A 17,512-nucleotide genomic window follows, 5' to 3' on the forward strand; every position below is an offset into this window, starting at 1 on the left:
GGTGAATGCATGTCCTCGGTGGGACGTCGTCAAGCGGTCGGTCTGTATCGAGGGCGCGCGCATGGCCTTCACTCACGTAAAGATCTGGTGGGCGAAGATGGATGCCGTCAAGCTTGTGACCGAGGGGCCACCGGAGGGCAAGGAGCACGGCAAGCCTGAGCTGTATTTTGATGGAGTCCTGGAGGGATCTCGCATTGTTGCGGGGCAGTGTGCGAAAGACGTGATCTTTGAATGAATACATTCATGTTTGTCTCGCCCTGTATTATGAAACAAAGACAATTTATGTAATATAATGCTTTGTGTAAGTTTTTACCTCCTGTGCGGCCGTTTTTATTAAATCTGAGAGTTGGCCTATCGTCGGCTTCAGCCGCCACGTAGATAATACGGGGGTGTTCGGGATGGAATCTAAACACTCTTGATCCAATTATTTGGTCCTTGAAGGAGGTGTTTAGCGCAACGAACAAGGCAATCGGACTATAATGCTTTATCACCCTTACTTAGCCATAGGAGTTCGACAATAAAATTTTAGGCGCAGCCCCTGGTGTTCGGAAGGCTGAACTGGAGGGGTACTGTAAACACCTGATCGGGTAAGTACCGATCCGTCGCATGATGCGGGAAAAAACCTCTAGCGATTTGAAACCTCCGAACAGCTGACCGGCTCTCGCCACATCATGATAGTCAGTTTTCGGCTTTCTCTACTGACGTGCTCATCCGGATAAACCGGGACACAATCGTAGTAGTTCTCCCTTTACTACCCTAGCCGATATAGCGGAACGTAAGGTAGTAAGCACAGGAGCCGGGCAACCCAACTATTGACCAAAGACATGATTCAGAGCCAATGCATATAATGCTAAATTCAGGGTGCCGAACTGTACTGTAAAAGTGTTCGGACTTTGCTTCCGTAGTGCGAGGCGCTACGAAGCCCCTGGCAATTATGAAACGCACCAAAGTGTACGGGTGCTATGTGATAAAATTATCAGCAAAAAACAAAGGAGAACAGAAAGAAAGCAAAGGTAATAAGCTGGGACCTTAAAAATTTGGGCCGCGAACTATTTCCATTATAATTTGATAAATACGTCAAGGCGTATTGATACAAATGGTGCGATAAGCAATAGGCTATTTAACATGCCTTGACCAAGAGCGAGCTGCGTGCGGGTATGTAAAAAAGGTATAGCGATCGTTTGCAGAGACCACCTGGTGATTCCCTTGTACGTCAAAGCTCCTTGCCTCCTTGGTGTATCCGTCCCGTGATCGGTCCGATGATCAGGTTATCAGAAAAAGGCTCGAGAAGAAAAAAAACCTGAAATGAAAAAAAGGGAAGGTGTGAGGATCCAAGGGCGGTTGAGCCGCATTATGGATCATGGTCTAGCTTTGCCTCCGTCCGTGCCCATGGTATTTTGAGTGCGTAGTTATGTACGCGGGGCACAAATGTCGCCGCTTGATCGGGACTGGGACGGAGGCCGGATTGCTAGTCAAGCTCTGGACGAGCTGGACCGTCCTGCCGCAGAGTAGTTCGGACTTGCTTGACGGTGTCCGAGGGCTTTACTGCCGAATTGAGGTTCTGCCTAAAAAGGCTACTTTGTACTTCTGCTGCAAGGGTCGCGGTGTGCTCCTCGGTACGGAGGGAGCGCTCCATATTTCCGTTGATCGTTATTACACCGCGTGGTCCTGGCATGTTGAGCTTGAGGTAGGCATAGTGCAGCACCGCGTTGAATTTAGCGAATGCGGTTCGTCCAAGTAGCGCATGGTAACCACCGCGGAAAGGGACGATATCGAAGATTAACTCTTCGCTTCGGAAATTATTCGGGGATCCGAAGACCACCTCTAGTGTGATTGAGCCCGTGCAACAGGCCTCTACACCTGGTATGATACCTTTAAAGGTGGTTTTTGTGGGCTTGATCCTTGAGGGATCGATACCCATTTTGGGCACTGTATCCTGATAGAGCAGGTTCAGGCTGCTGCCACCATCCATGAGGACTCGCGTGAGATGGAATCCATCAATAATTGGGTCGAGGACCAGTGTGGCTGAACTGCCATGACGGATACTGGTCGGGTGATCCCTGCGATTGAAGGTGATCGGACAGGAGGACCATGGGTTGAATTTTGGGGTGACTGGCTCCATCGCGTAGACATCCCTGAGTGCATGCTTGTGCTCCTTCTTGGGGATATGGGTGGCGTATATCATGTTCACCGTTTTAACTTGGGGGGGGGGGATTTCTTATGTCCCCCTGTGTTCGGTGGCCGAGTATCCTCGTCATCGTCCTTGCTCTGCGCCCCCTTCTCCTTGTTATCGGCATTTAACTTGCCGGCCTGTTTAAAGACCCAACAATCTCTCTTGGTGTGGTTGGCCGGTTTTTCTGGGGTGCCATGTATCTGGCACGGACGATCGAGTATGCGGTCCAAACTGGATGAGCCCGAATTGTTCTTATTGTACGTCTTCTTCCGCTGACCGGACTTGGAGCCACTAAATCCGGCGTTGACCGCCGTGTCATTGGTATGGTTGCCGTTGATTCGACGCTTGTGTGTGTTGTGTCGGGGCTTGCCATTGCTATACTTGGCTTCAGAGGTGCCAGGTTCGCTTGCATTATTGTTGCAACAGGCTAGCCAACTATCTTCACCCGCGCAAAAGCGGGTCATAAGTGCCGTAAGAGCCGCCATGGACTTCGGCTTTTCCTGCCCGAGATGTCGGGCGAGCCATTCATCGCGGATGCTATGCTTAAAGGCGCCAGGGCTTTGGCATCCGGGTAGTCGACTATCTGGTTCTTTTTAGTTAAGAACCTAGTCCAGAATATCCTGGCTGATTCCCTAGGCTCCTGGACTATATGACTTAAATCATCTGCATCCGGAGGCCGGACGTATGTTCCTTGGAAGTTGTCCAAGAAGGCTTCTTCCAAATCTTCCCATCTGCTGATAGAGTTTTCTGGCAGGCTGTTCAACCAGTACCGGGATGGTCCTTTGAGTTTTAGTGGGAGATATTTGATGGCATGGAGATCATCACCACGAGCCATATGAATATGGAAGAGAAAATCCTCGATCCAGACCGCGGGGTCTGTTATCCCATCATATGACTCGATGTTTGCGGGTTTAAACCCTTCTGGGAATTCATGATCCATTACTTCATCAGTGAAGCAAAGAGGGTGTGCGGTGCCTCTATATCGGGCCACGTCGCGACGTAGCTCCGATGGAGTCCGTCTGCGGAGTTCGGCCTGAGAGTGACTAGGCTTGTTGCATCCGAATAGGTGGCCGTCGTCACGTGTCGGGGCACGCCCTCGCGATCCGTAGATCGATCTAATATGTCCTGCATTATTATCCAATTTTTGCCGCAGGTCGTAGGCATGTCCCCAAGCTGTTTTATTTCTACCCTTACGGTGAGGTGGAGCAGGCTGGTGTTCGGCTTGAGTTGCCGCTTTGTCCCGGCCCCGTGGTGGTCGGTCAGCTGCATTGCGCGATGATGGTATGGGCTCCAACGCCTCATCGTCAAACTGAGGTAGCAATTTAAGGCCGTATTCTTCGGCTGCCAGGACATCAGTCCATTTATCGTTGAGCAGATCTTGATCAGCTTGAAGCTGCTGCTGCTTCTTTTTCAGGCTCCTTGCAGTGGCTATTAGCTGGCGCCTAAAGCGCTCCTGCTCAAGGGGTTCCTCGGGCACGATAAAGTCTTCGTTGCTGAGGATCACCTCCTCCTCGGAGAGCGGATGATAACTACCGTCCTCCGAGTCTTCATTTATGGCCTGTTCGTCAGTTTGTTCGTCGTGGTCTTCTACGTCTTCGGCACCGTCCGGAGTGTTGTCGTTTCCTGTGCCGGTGTTGCTGTCCTTGCTGCGGCGTGGTTTAGAGCGGCGCCGCTGACGCCGACGCTTTGGTTGTGTCTTAGAGGGGTCATCCTCCACTGGGTTTTCCTTGTCATCGCCGCTATTATCTTTTGGCGTATCCACCATGTATACGTCATATGAGGAAGTGGTCGTCCATTGTCCGGTGAACGGCGTGGCTGGGGCCTCTGAAAGCACAAGTGCTCCCTGGGTGATTTTGGTAATTAATGTCAACATATCTCTTGTTGGACTAATGTTTCTACCTAGTATGTTTCAGATAAGTTCAACAATAGAGTGGCATGGACTAGAGGATGTGGAACCCCTTCAAGATGCTGAAGACAAAGGATTGGCTCAAGCTCAAAGCTCAGGACTCTACATTTTCTATTTTAGTGATCCAAGATCACATTGAGTCCACAGGAAAGCCAATACTATTAAGAGGGGATGAGGTGTTGCTTAATGGCTTGCTTGCTCAAAGTGCTTAGTGATATGCTCCAAAGCCCTGAACCACTTTCTCATATCCATATATGTCCCAAACCTAAAAGTCAAACTCGGACCCACCGATTCTTTTTATCCGGCGCCACCGAGTTATCTTGACATAGCCACTGCCAGAAACCCTAGTCTTTTCGGTCTCACCGATAGGGATCTCGGTCTCACCAAGATGGGATTGCAAACTCTCTGTTGCCTCTTGCAATAATTTCTGTCTCACCAAAATTTGCAATCGGTCGCACCGAGATTGCAATGCAAACTCTCTGTCACCCCTTCGTAACGTTTCGGTCTAACCGAGATGAGCGAATCGGTCCCACCGAGTTTGCTTGACCAACTCTCTGTTAGTCTACAACCAAAATCGGTCACACCGAGTTTGTGTAATCGGTCTCACAGAGATTACATTATGCCCTAACCCTAATGATATCGGTCCCACCAAGTTGACTTGTCAGTCCCACCAAAACACCTAACGGTCACATTATGAACCAAATCAGTCTGACCGAGTTCTCTGAATCGGTCCCACCGAGTTTGGTGATTTGTGTGTAACGGTTAGATTTTGTGTGGAGGCTATATATACCCCTCCACCCACTCTTCATTCGTGGAGAGAGCCATCAGAACATGCCTACACTTCCAATACCTATTTTCTGAGAGAGAACCACCTACACTTGTGTTGAGGTCAAGATATTCCATTCCGACCACATAAATCTTGATTTCTAGCCTTACCCAAGTTGCTTTCCACTCAAATCTTCTTTCCACCAAATCCAATCCTATGAGAGAGAGAGAGTTGAGTGTTGGGGAGACTATCATTTGAAGCGCAAGAGCAAGGAGTTCATCATCAACACACCATTTGTTACTTCTTGGAGAGTGGTGTCTCCTAGATTGGCTAGGTGTCACTTGGGAGCCTCCGACAAGATTGTGGAGTTGAACCAAGGAGTTTGTAAGGGCAAGGAGATCACCTACTTCGTGAAGATCTACCCTAGTGAGGCAAGTCCTTCGTGGGCGACGGCCATGGTGGGATAGATAAGGTTGCTTCTTCGTGGACCCTTCGTGGGTGTAGCCCTCCGCGGACTCGCGCAACCATTACCCTTCGTGGGTTGAAGTCTCCATCAACGCGGATGTACGATAGCACCACCTTGCGTGTCTCCAAATTGCGTTTGCACACTCCAATCCCTTCTCTTTACTTTCTTGCAACTTGCATGCTTTACATTCCACTGCTCATATACTCTTTGTATGCTTGCATGTTTGCTTGATAAGTATTGTGAATGTTTAAACTTGTGCTTAAACTCCACATCAACTTAAGAGAGATTAAAAATTGCAACTTTTCTTGACTTGAGTCTATTCCCCCCCTCTAGACACCTCTTCTCGATCCTTTCAATTGGTATCAGAGCATTGGTCTCCATTGCCTTGGTTTAAGCACCTTTGGAGGAAGATGGATGTGTCTACTTTGGGGAGTCTTAGACGTAGAGTGCCTATTCTCGATGGAGAGTTTTTCTATGAGTGGAAAAATGAAATGCTTGAGATTTTCAATGAATATCACTTGAACAAGTACATTACTAGCCCTTGTGCACCTCATATTGATCCTTTGCATCCCACACCCGAAGAGGATCTTGACATGATTCGCAATCTTAGAACTATCAATCTTATCATAAGAGGTTTGCCCAAAAATTTGATTACTAGCTTGCCTACTCTTGATTGTGCCTATGCTATATGGAGATTTCTTGAGGAACGATTTCCAAATTATTCCTTGAAAAATTTAGACGAAATTCTCCATAAGTCTATTGCCTTGAGTAAGATGAATTCAAGTGATCCTAGCTTTGGTGATTGTTTATTTGAGCTTACCAATCTCATGCGTGCCATAGGAGATGTTGGAATCATTAGCAATATCATTTCCGAAGCTATTAGAATTCATAAAGATAACCATAGAAATGATCATTTGTCTAATGAATTACCCTCTCTAGGAGTTGATCAATCACAAGATGATGTTGAACATGGATACTATGATGAGGATGATGATAGTGACTATGATCTTGATGATGCGATGAGACACTTTGGTCTTATGGCAAATCTTCGCGGCTACATGGCCGGAGGAAAGGAATGGGTCCTTGATAGTGGATGTACTGATCATATGACCGGAGATAAAGATATGTTCCGTGAGCTTGCTGAAAACGACGGCCCTCGAAAGTATGTCACTTTTGGTGATAACTCAAAGGGTAAGGTGGTTGGCCTAGGTAAGGTGGCCATCTCACATGATAGCTCCATACAAAATGTCATGCTCGTTGAATCTCTTGGGTACAATTTACTTTCAGTATCTAGACTTGCTGATTTCGGTTTCAATGTCCTGTTTACTGAGGTAGATTGCCAAGTGTTTCGAAGAGACAATCGTAAAATGGTCTTTACCGGTATACGTAGAGGTGATCTTTACATAGTTGATTTCACTAAAAAGGCTCAACCTAGAACTTGCTTAATTGCTAAATCTTCTAAGGGTTGGTTGTGGCATAGAAGGCTAGGTCATGTGGGCATGCGAAATCTTGATAAGCTTATTAAAGGTGATCATATCCTTGGAGTAAAAGCTGTCATATTTGACAAGGATTGACTTTGTAGTGCTTGTCAGGCAGGGAAACAGGTTGGAGGAAGTCATCGCGCAAAGAACATCATGACCACGAGAAGACCACTCGAGCTACTTCACATGGATCTCTTTGGTCCAAATGACTACAAGAGTCTCGGTGGTAACTCATTTGGTCTAGTCATAGTTGATGATTTTTCAAGATTTACGTGGGTGTTCTTTCTTGATGACAAATCGCAGGTCCAAAAGATCTTCAAAAACTTCGCTAGGAAGGCCCAAAATCAATTTGACATGAAGACCAAAAAGGTTCGGAGCGACAACGGAACGGAGTTCAAGAACGCAAATGTGGATACCTTTCTTGACGAATAGGGGATTTCACACGAGTTTTCGGCTACGTACACACCTCAACAAAATGGAGTTGTTGAGAGGAAGAACCGGACTCTTATTGAGATGGCAAGAACGATGATTGATGAGTACAAGACCCCAAAACACTTTTGGCGGAAGCAGTTGAGACAGCTTGTCATGCAACAAATCGCTTGTATCTTCACAAGCTACTCGGCAAGACAGCATACGAGCTCCTCACCGGTAACAAACCCCAAGTTGGATACTTTCGAGTATTTGGCTCAAAGTGCTACATTCTTGATAAGCATCGTCGTTCTAAATTTGCTCCTAAATCTCATGAAGGATTCCTACTTGGTTATGGCTCAAACTCTCACACTTACCGTGTCTACAACAATTTCACCCGAAAGGTTGAAGAGACGGTAGATGTGAAGTTTGATGAATCTAACGGCTCGCAAGTAGAGCAATTGCCAATTGATGTAGGAGACAAAGACCCTTCGGAAGCAATTCAAGACTTGTCTATTGGCAAGATTCGTCCAACGGAGGTGAAGGAGAGTACCTCGTCCGTCCAAGTGGAAGCTTCTACCTCACGACAAGGTGAACCAAGAATTGATACGGAAGCATCCACAAGTGGGACACACCAAGACGAAGAAAACGAGGAAGTACACCAAGATGAACATCAACAACCTCCCTCTCCACCACGACAAGAGAATGACAACGTCAACAATGAAGAAGGCCAAGAAGAAGAACAAGATGAAGAGGATGTTCCACCCCGAGCCAAGCCAAAGCTCCCACGAGTTCGAGCAAGAATCGCCAAAGATCATCCTGTCGAGCAAATCTACGATGATATCCAAACCGGGAGAATCACTCGCTCTAAAACTCGTTTGGCTAACTTTTGTGAACATTACTCATTCATCTCTAGCATTGAACCTATGAAGGTTGAAGAAGCATTGGAAGATCCGGATTGGATAAACGCTATGCATGAAGAGCTACACAACTTTGAAAGAAATCAAGTATGGACATTGGTCGAGAAGCCCGACAACAACCACAACATCATTGGTACCAAATGGGTGTTTCGCAACAAGCAAGATGAAGATGGTCAAGTCGTCCGCAACAAAGCACGCCTAGTCGCCCAAGGCTACACTCAAGTCGAAGGTATGGACTATGGTGAGACATATGCTCCCGTTGCTAGACTTGAGTCCATTCGCATCTTACTTGCTTATGCTAATCACCATGATATCACCTTGTACCAAATGGACATTAAAAGTGCTTTTCTAAATGGTGAAATTGAGGAGGAAGTTTATGTTAAGCAACCTCCCGGCTTTGTCAATCCTAAGAAACCTAATCATGTTTACAAACTTCACAAAGCCCTTTATGGTCTTAAACAAGCTCCTAGAGCATGGTATAAATGCTTGACCAAGTTCCTTATTGAAAAAGGCTTTGAAATTGGAAAAATTGATTCTACTCTTTTTACTAAAAGGGTTAATGGAGAACTATTTGTGTGCCAAATTTATGTTGATGATATTATATTTGGTTCAACTAACCCTCATTTTAGTGAGAAGTTTGGAAAGCTAATGTCGGAGAAGTTTGAGATGTCTATGATGAGTGAACTCAAATTCTTTCTTGGTTTGCAAATCAAGCAAACTAAGGAAGGTACCTTTGTCTCTCAAACAAAGTACACCAAGGACTTATTCAAGAAGTTCAATATGCAAGAATGCAAAGGTATGTCTACACCCATGCCTACTAGTGGACATCTTGACTTGACTAAGGATGGTGAACCGGTTGATCAAAAAGTTTACCGCTCTATGATTGGTTCATTGTTATATCTATGTGCCTCTCGTCCTGATATTATGCTAAGTGTGTGCATGTGTGCACGATATCAAGCGGCCCCTAAAGAGTGTCATCTTAAGGCTGTGAAAAGGATAGTGAGATACTTAATACACACACCAAATTTTGGCATTTGGTATCCTAAGAGGTCTTCTTTCGATCTTGTTGGTTACTCCGATTCGGACTATGCCGGAGACAAGGTTGATAGAAAGTCCACTTCGGGTACTTGTCAATTTCTTGGTAGATCTCTTGTGTCTTGGTCCTCCAAGAAACAAAACTCGGTATCCTTATCCACCGCCGAAGCGGAATACATTGCTGCTGGATCATGTTGTGCTCAATTACTTTGGATGACCCAAACTCTTAAAGATTATGGGATATATGTGAGACATGTTCCATTGCTTTGTGACAATGAAAGTGCTATTAAGATTGCTCACAATCCCGTGCAACATTCTCGAACTAAGCATATTGAAGTTCGTCATCATTTCATTCGAGACCATGTTGCCAAAGGGGACATGAATCTTAAGCATGTTCGTACCGATAAGCAATTAGCGGATATATTTACCAAACCGCTTGATGAAAAAGTCTTTTGCCGTTTGAGAGGTGAATTGAACATCATTGATGCTTCAAACTTGGAGTAGGAACTCCATTTGGATACATGCAAGGCATGAGTCTTTGACTAATCCTTGATTTTTCTTTCATGTTGCTATCTATATGTCTTGGATATTTTTGCACGCTTGCATGCTATCTAACCCTTGTAGGTACTTGGATGAATCTAAATCCATGAGATTGCAACTCACTCACATCTTGAGCAATTTCTACATCACCAAGTCTCTACACAATGGTGGTTGAAGACAAGGAAGCACGAAACTCTTAAACATATCCTTTGACAAATTCTACATTAAGATTTATGATTGCCATTTTGGATACACAAGTGCTCTTCCTTGCAAAACTAACCCATGTAGGTAGATGAACTCAAATTCCAAGTGGTGCTCCCAACTACATCAACCTTGAGCAACCCACACAAGCTCAACTACATGACCAAGATCAACACCACCACCCAAGGTATGTTGTTCCATCTTAGAGAAGCTTTACTCCAAATCATGGGGCAAAGCAACTCAACAAGATGTGAATACATCAAGATGCTTAAACGAAAAATGGTAACCCCATTTTTGAGCTTAAACAATGAGTATGACCTATGATCAAGTGCTCTCACTTGACTCCTAAGTCAATATACTCTAACATAGGTGACTTTGTCGCCGCCCAATTCTAGATGAAGTTCTCTTGTGTTTCTCGTGCATTTGTCTCATGTATTTGTGTTTTCCCCTTTCAAAAAAAACTTCATCTAGATCTTTTTATTTCTTCTTGTTCTGCATTTTCTGCATCCAATTCTTTGCAAATCTTTTAGCTAATTCCTTGCAAATCCTTGTGAGATCTTAAGTGCCTAGTGAGCTGAGGTGACAAGTGTTCTCTTAGTGATGGACTCGGTTCCACCGGTTTGTTTTCTTCGGCCCAACCGAATTCTCTCGGTGCCACCGAAGCACATAACTCGGTGCTACCGATTTCACTACAGGAAAGACAACTTGCCACTTATTTCTGCAGTCTTTTTGCTCCAGCTCCACTCAATGACTCTTGTTCTCTACCAGCATCACATTCGCTTTGCTTTGTGACTCAAGGACCAAACCCTTTTGCAATAAAACAAACATCCAGAAGAGCCCTTCTTGGAAATTGATGTCAAAGGGGGAGAGAGGGATCACATCAAAGCTCTATGCTTAATCATTTCTATAGGGGGAGAGGATACTCAGGGGGAGTGTGTGTAAGAAACCTCAGACCTCAGATGCTTGGTGTTCAAGAGGAGAGAAATTACATGTCTTTAAGAGGGGAAAGACATGATCATATTTGATTGCTTGCTTTAGCTCTGTTTCTTTTCTTTTGCTCTGATTTTATGTTCCCTATCTTCTCCCAATATCTCATGCAAGATCCAGGGGGAGCAACATCTAAGGGAAGGAAATCTCTGATTTTATTGCACATCTTTACTTTTGGGGACATGTCTATATCAACAGAGTACTCAGTACTCACTTTATACATGTCATCCCAGTCTTGGTACTTTTGTGGTTCTTTTGTTTGCTCCGGCTAGTAGATGTATCTGTGTTATCTAACCTTGTTTACTCAGGTTCATTCTCTTCTAAGCCAACTCAAGACCACAAGGTAAGTATATGCATCTAACTCATGTGCATGAGGATCTCTTGCTGTTGTACATACTGTTTGCAAGAAGGACTCATGTGCATGAAGTTACATTTCCTATATTCGAATCAGTTGCTCTGATGCATATGGCCAAGATACATGTAACACATGGATTACTCTGTCATGCTTATGCATTCACATGCTCCTATGTTCCATATTTACATGAGTGCATACATATAGGGGGAGCCTATGCATGTTACATGTCTTTCCAAAGCTTTACTTGTTGTTCTCTATATCTTTATCTAAAGCTTTGATGTATGTTGTCATCAATTACCAAAAAGGGGGAGATTGAAAGCACAAGTGCTCCCTGGGTGATTTTGGTAATTAATGTCAACATATCTCTTGTTGGACTAATGTTTCTACCTAGTATGTTTCAGATAAGTTCAACAATAGAGTGGCATGGACTAGAGGATGTGGAACCCCTTCAAGATGCTGAAGACAAAGGATTGGCTCAAGCTCAAAGCTCAGGACTCTACATTTTCTATTTTAGTGATCCAAGATCACATTGAGTCCATAGGAAAGCCAATACTATTAAGAGGGGATGAGGTGTTGCTTAATGGCTTGCTTGCTCAAAGTGCTTAGTGATATGCTCCAAAGCCCTCAACCACTTTCTCATATCCATATATGTCCCAAACCTAAAAGTCAACTCGGACCCCACCGATTCTTTCTATCCGGCGCCACCGAGTTATCTTGACATAGCCACTGCCAGAAACCCTAGTCTTTTCGGTCTCACCGATAGGGATCTCGGTCTCACCAAGATGGGATTGCAAACTCTCTGTTGCCTATTGCAATAATTTCTGGTCTCACCAAAATTTGCAATCGGTCGCACCGAGATTGCAATGCAAACTCTCTGTCACCCCTTCGTAACGTTTCGGTCTAACCGAGATGAGCGAATCGGTCCCACCGAGTTTGCCTGACCAACTCTCTGTTAGTCTATTACCAAAATCGGTCCACACCGAGTTTGTGTAATCGGTCTCACCGAGATTACGTTATGCCCTAACCCTAATGATATCGGTCCCACCGAGTTGACATGTCGGTCCCACCGAAACACCTAACGGTCACATTATGAACCAAATCGGTCTGACCGAGTTCTCTGAATCGGTCCCACCGAGTTTGGTGATTTGTGTGTAACGGTTAGATTTTGTGTGGAGGCTATATATACCCCTCCACCCACTCTTCATTCGTGGAGAGAGCCATCAGAACATGCCTACACTTCCAATACATATTTTCTGAGAGAGAACCACCTACACTTGTGTTGAGGTCAAGATATTCCATTCCAACCACATAAATCTTGATCTCTAGCCTTCCCCAAGTTGCTTTCCACTCAAATCTTCTTTCCACCAAATCCAATCCTATGAGAGAGAGTTGAGTGTTGGGGAGACTATCATTTGAAGCACAAGAGCAAGGAGTTCATCATCAACACACCATTTGTTACTTCTTGGAGAGTGGTGTCTCCTAGATTGGCTAGGTGTCACTTGGGAGCCTCCGACAAGATTGTGGAGTTGAACCAAGGAGTTTGTAAGGGCAAGGAGATCGCCTACTTCGTGAAGATCTACCCTAGTGAGGCAAGTCCTTCGTGGGCGACGGCCATGGTGGGATAGACAAGGTTGCTTCTTCGTGGACCCTTCGTGGGTGGAGCCCTCCGTGGACTCGCGCAACCGTTACCCTTCGTGGGTTGAAGTCTCCATCAACGCGGATGTACGATAGCACCACCTATCGGAACCACGGATAAAAATCTCCGTGTCTCCAAATTGCGTTTGCACACTCCAATCCCTTCTCTTTACTTTCTTGCAACTTGCATGCTTTACATTCCGCTGCTCATATACTCTTTGTATGCTTGCATGCTTGCTTGATATGTATTGTGAATGTTTAAACTTGTGCTTAAACTCCACATCAACTTAAGAGAATTAAAAACTGCAACTTTTCTTGAGTTGAGTCTATTCCCCCCTCTAGACACCTCTTCTCGATCCTTTCAATTGGTATCAGAGCATTGGTCTCCATTGCCTTGGTTTAAGCACCTTTGGAGGAAGATGGATGTGTCTACTTTGGGGAGTCTTAGACGTAGAGTGCCTATTCTCGATGGAGAGTTTTTCTATGAGTGGAAAAATGAAATGCTTGAGATTTTCAATGAATATCACTTGAACAAGTACATTACTAGCCCTTGTGCACCTCATATTGATCCTTTGCACCCCACACCCGAAGAGGATCTTGACATGATTCGCAATCTTAGAACTATCAATCTTATCATAAGATGTTTGCCCAAAAATTTGATTACTAGCTTGCCTACTCTTGATTGTGCCTATGCTATATGGAGATATGTTCCATGAGCTTGCTGAAAACAATGGCCCTCGAAAGTATGTCACTTTTGGTGATAACTCAAAGGGTAAGGTGGTTGGCCTAGGTAAGGTGGCCATCTCACATGATAGCTCCATACAGAATGTCATGCTCGTTGAATCTCTTGGGTACAATTTACTTTCAGTATCTAGACTCGCTGATTTCAGTTTCAATGTCCTATTTACTGAGGTAGATTGCCAAGTGTTTCGAAGAGACAATCGTAAAATGGTCTTTACCGGTACACGTAGAGGTGATCTTTACATAGTTGATTTCACTAAAAAGGCTCAACCTAGAACTTGCTTAGTTGCTAAATCTTCTAAGGGTTGGTTGTGGCATAGAAGGCTAGGTCATGTCGGCATGCGAAATCTTGATAAGCTTATTAAAGGTGATCATATCCTTGGAGTAAAAGCTGTCATATTTGACAAGGATTGACTTTGTAGTGCTTGTCAGGCAGGGAAACAGGTTGGAGGAAGTCATCGCGCGAAGAACATCATGACCACGAGAAGACCACTCGAGCTACTTCACATGGATCTCTTTGGTCCAAATGCCTACAAGAGTCCCGGTAGTAACTCATTTGGTCTAGTCATAGTTGATGATTTTTCAAGATTTACGTGGGTGTTCTTTCTTGATGACAAATCGCAGGTCCAAAAGATCTTCAAAAACTTCGCTAGGAAGGCCCAAAATCAATTTGACGTGAAGATCAAGAAGGTTCGGAGCGACAACGGAAAGGAGTTCAAGAACGCAAATGTGGATACCTTTCTTAACGAAGAGGGGATTTCACACGAGTTCTCGGCTACGTACACACCTCAACAAAATGGAGTTGTTGAGAGGAAGAACCGGACTCTTATTGAGATGGCAAGAACGATGCTTGATGAGTACAAGACTCCAAAACACTTTTGGGCGGAAGCGGTTGAGACAGCTTGTCATGCAACAAATCGCTTGTATCTTCACAAGCTACTCGGCAAGACGGCATACGAGCTCCTCACCGGTAACAACCCCCAAGTTGGATACTTTCGAGTATTTGGCTCAAAGTGCTACATTCTTGATAAGCATCGTCGTTCTAAATTTGCTCCTAAATCCTACTTGGTTATGGCTCAAACTCTCACACTTACCGTGTCTACAACAATTTCACCCGAAAGGTTGAAGAGACGGTAGATGTGAAGTTTGATGAATCTAACGGCTCGCAAGTAGAGCAATTGCCAATTGATGTAGGAGACAAAGACCCTTCGGAAGCAATCCAAGACTTGTCTATTGGCAAGATTCGTCCAACGGAGGTGAAGGAGAGTACCTCGTCCGTCCAAGTGGAAGCTTCCACCTCACGACAAGGTGAACCGAGAATTGATACGGAAGCATCCACAAGTGGGACACACCAAGATGAAGAAAACGAGGAAGTACACCAAGATGAACATCAACAACCTCCTTCTCCACCACGACAAGAGAATGACAACGTCAACAATGAAGAAGGCCAAGAAGAAGAACAAGATGAAGAGGATGTTCCACCCCGAGCCAAGCCAAAGCTTCCACGAGTTCGAGCAAGAATCGCCAAAGATCATCCCGTCGAGCAAATCTACAATGATATCCAAACCGGGAGAATCACTCGCTCTAAAACTCGTTTGGCTAACTTTTGTGAACATTACTCATTCATCTCTAGCATTGAACCTATGAAGGTTGAAGAAGCATTGGAAGATCCGGATTGGATAAACGCTATGCATGAAGAGCTACACAACTTTGAGAGAAATCAAGTATGGACATTGGTCGAGAAGCCCGACAACAACCACAACATCATTGGTACCAAATGGGTGTTTCGCAACAAGCAAGATGAAGATGGTCAAGTCGTCCGCAACAAAGCACGCCTAGTCGCCCAAGGCTACACTCAAGTCGAAGGTATGGACTATGGTGAGACATATGCTCCCGTTGCTAGACTTGAGTCCATTCGCATCTTACTTGCTTATGCTAATCACCATGATATCACCTTGTACCAAATGGACATTAAAAGTGCTTTTCTAAATGGTGAAATTGAGGAGGAAGTTTATGTTAAGCAACCTCCCGGCTTTGTCAATCCTAAGAAACCTAATCATGTTTACAAACTTCACAAAGCCCTTTATGGTCTTAAACAAGCTCCTAGAGCATGGTATAAATGCTTGACCAAGTTCCTTATTGAAAAAGGCTTTGAAATTGGAAAAATTGATTCTACTCTTTTTACTAAAAGGGTTAATGGAGAACTATTTGTGTGCCAAATTTATGTTGATGATATTATATTTGGTTCAACTAACCCTCATTTTAGTGAGAAGTTTGGAAAGCTAATGTCGGAGAAGTTTGAGATGTCTATGATGAGTGAACTCAAATTCTTTCTTGGTTTGCAAATCAAGCAAACTAAGGAAGGTACCTTTGTCTCTCAAACAAAGTACACCAAGGACTTATTCAAGAAGTTCAATATGCAAGAATGCAAAGGTATGTCTACACCCATGCCTACTAGTGGACATCTTGATTGACTAAGGATGGTGAACCGGTTGATCAAAAAGTTTACCGCTCTATGATTGGTTCATTGTTATATCTATGTGCCTCTCGTCCTGATATTATGCTAAGTGTGTGCATGTGTGCACGATATCAAGCGGCCCCTAAAGAGTGTCATCTTAAGGCTGTGAAAAGGATAGTGAGATACTTAATACACACACCAAATTTTGGCATTTGGTATCCTAAGAGGTCTTCTTTCGATCTTGTTGGTTACTCCGATTCGGACTATGCCGGAGACAAGGTTGATAGAAAGTCCACTTCGGGTACTTGTCAATTTCTTGGTAGATCTCTTGTGTCTTGGTCCTCCAAGAAACAAAACTCGGTATCCTTATCCACCGCCGAAGCGGAATACATTGCTGCTGGATCATGTTGTGCTCAATTACTTTGGATGACCCAAACTCTTAAAGATTATGGGATATATGTGAAACATGTTCCATTGCTTTGTGACAATGAAAGTGCTATTAAGATTGCTCACAATCCCGTGCAACATTCTCGAACTAAGCATATTGAAGTTCGTCATCATTTCATTCGAGATCCATGTTGCCAAAGGGGACATTGATCTTAAGCATGTTCGTACCGATAAGCAATTAGCGGATATATTTACCAAACCGCTTGATGAGAAAGTCTTTTGCCGTTTGAGAGGTGAATTGAACATCATTGATGCTTCAAACTTGGAGTAGGAACTCCATTTGGATACATGCAAGGCATGAGCCTTTGACTAATCCTTGATATTTCTTTCATGATGCTATCTATATGTCTTGGATATTTTTGCACCCTTGCATGCTATCTAACCCTTGTAGGTACTTGGATGAATCTAAATCCATGAGATTGCAACTCACTCACATCTTGAGCAATCTCTACATCATCAAGTCTCTACACAATGGTGGTTGAAGACAAGGAAGCACAAAACTCTTCAAACATATCCTTTGACAAATTCTACATTAAGATTTATGATTGTCATTTTGGATACACAAGTGCTCTTCCTTGCAAAACTAACCCATGTAGGTAGATGAACTCAAATTCCAAGTGGTGCTCCCAACTCTTGATGAGCTACATCAACCTTGAGCAACCCACACAAGTTCAACTACATGACCAAGATCAACACCACCACCCAAGGTATGTTATTCCATCTTAGAGAAGCTTTACTCCAAGTCATGGGTCAAAGCAACTCAACAAGATGTGAATACATCAAGATGCTTAAACGAAAAATGGTAACCCCATTTTGAGCTTAAACGATGAGTATGACCTATGATCAAGTGCTCTCACTTGACTCCTAAGTCAATATACTCTAACATAGGTGACTTTGTCGCCGCCCAATTCTAGATGAAGCTCTCTTGTGTTTCTCTTGCATTTGCCTCATGTATTTGTGTTTTCCCCTTTCAAAAAAAACTTCATCTAGATC

The sequence above is a fragment of the Triticum aestivum genome, chromosome 3D (genome assembly GCF_018294505.1).
Source record: "Triticum aestivum cultivar Chinese Spring chromosome 3D, IWGSC CS RefSeq v2.1, whole genome shotgun sequence".
NCBI lineage: Eukaryota > Viridiplantae > Streptophyta > Magnoliopsida > Poales > Poaceae > Triticum > Triticum aestivum.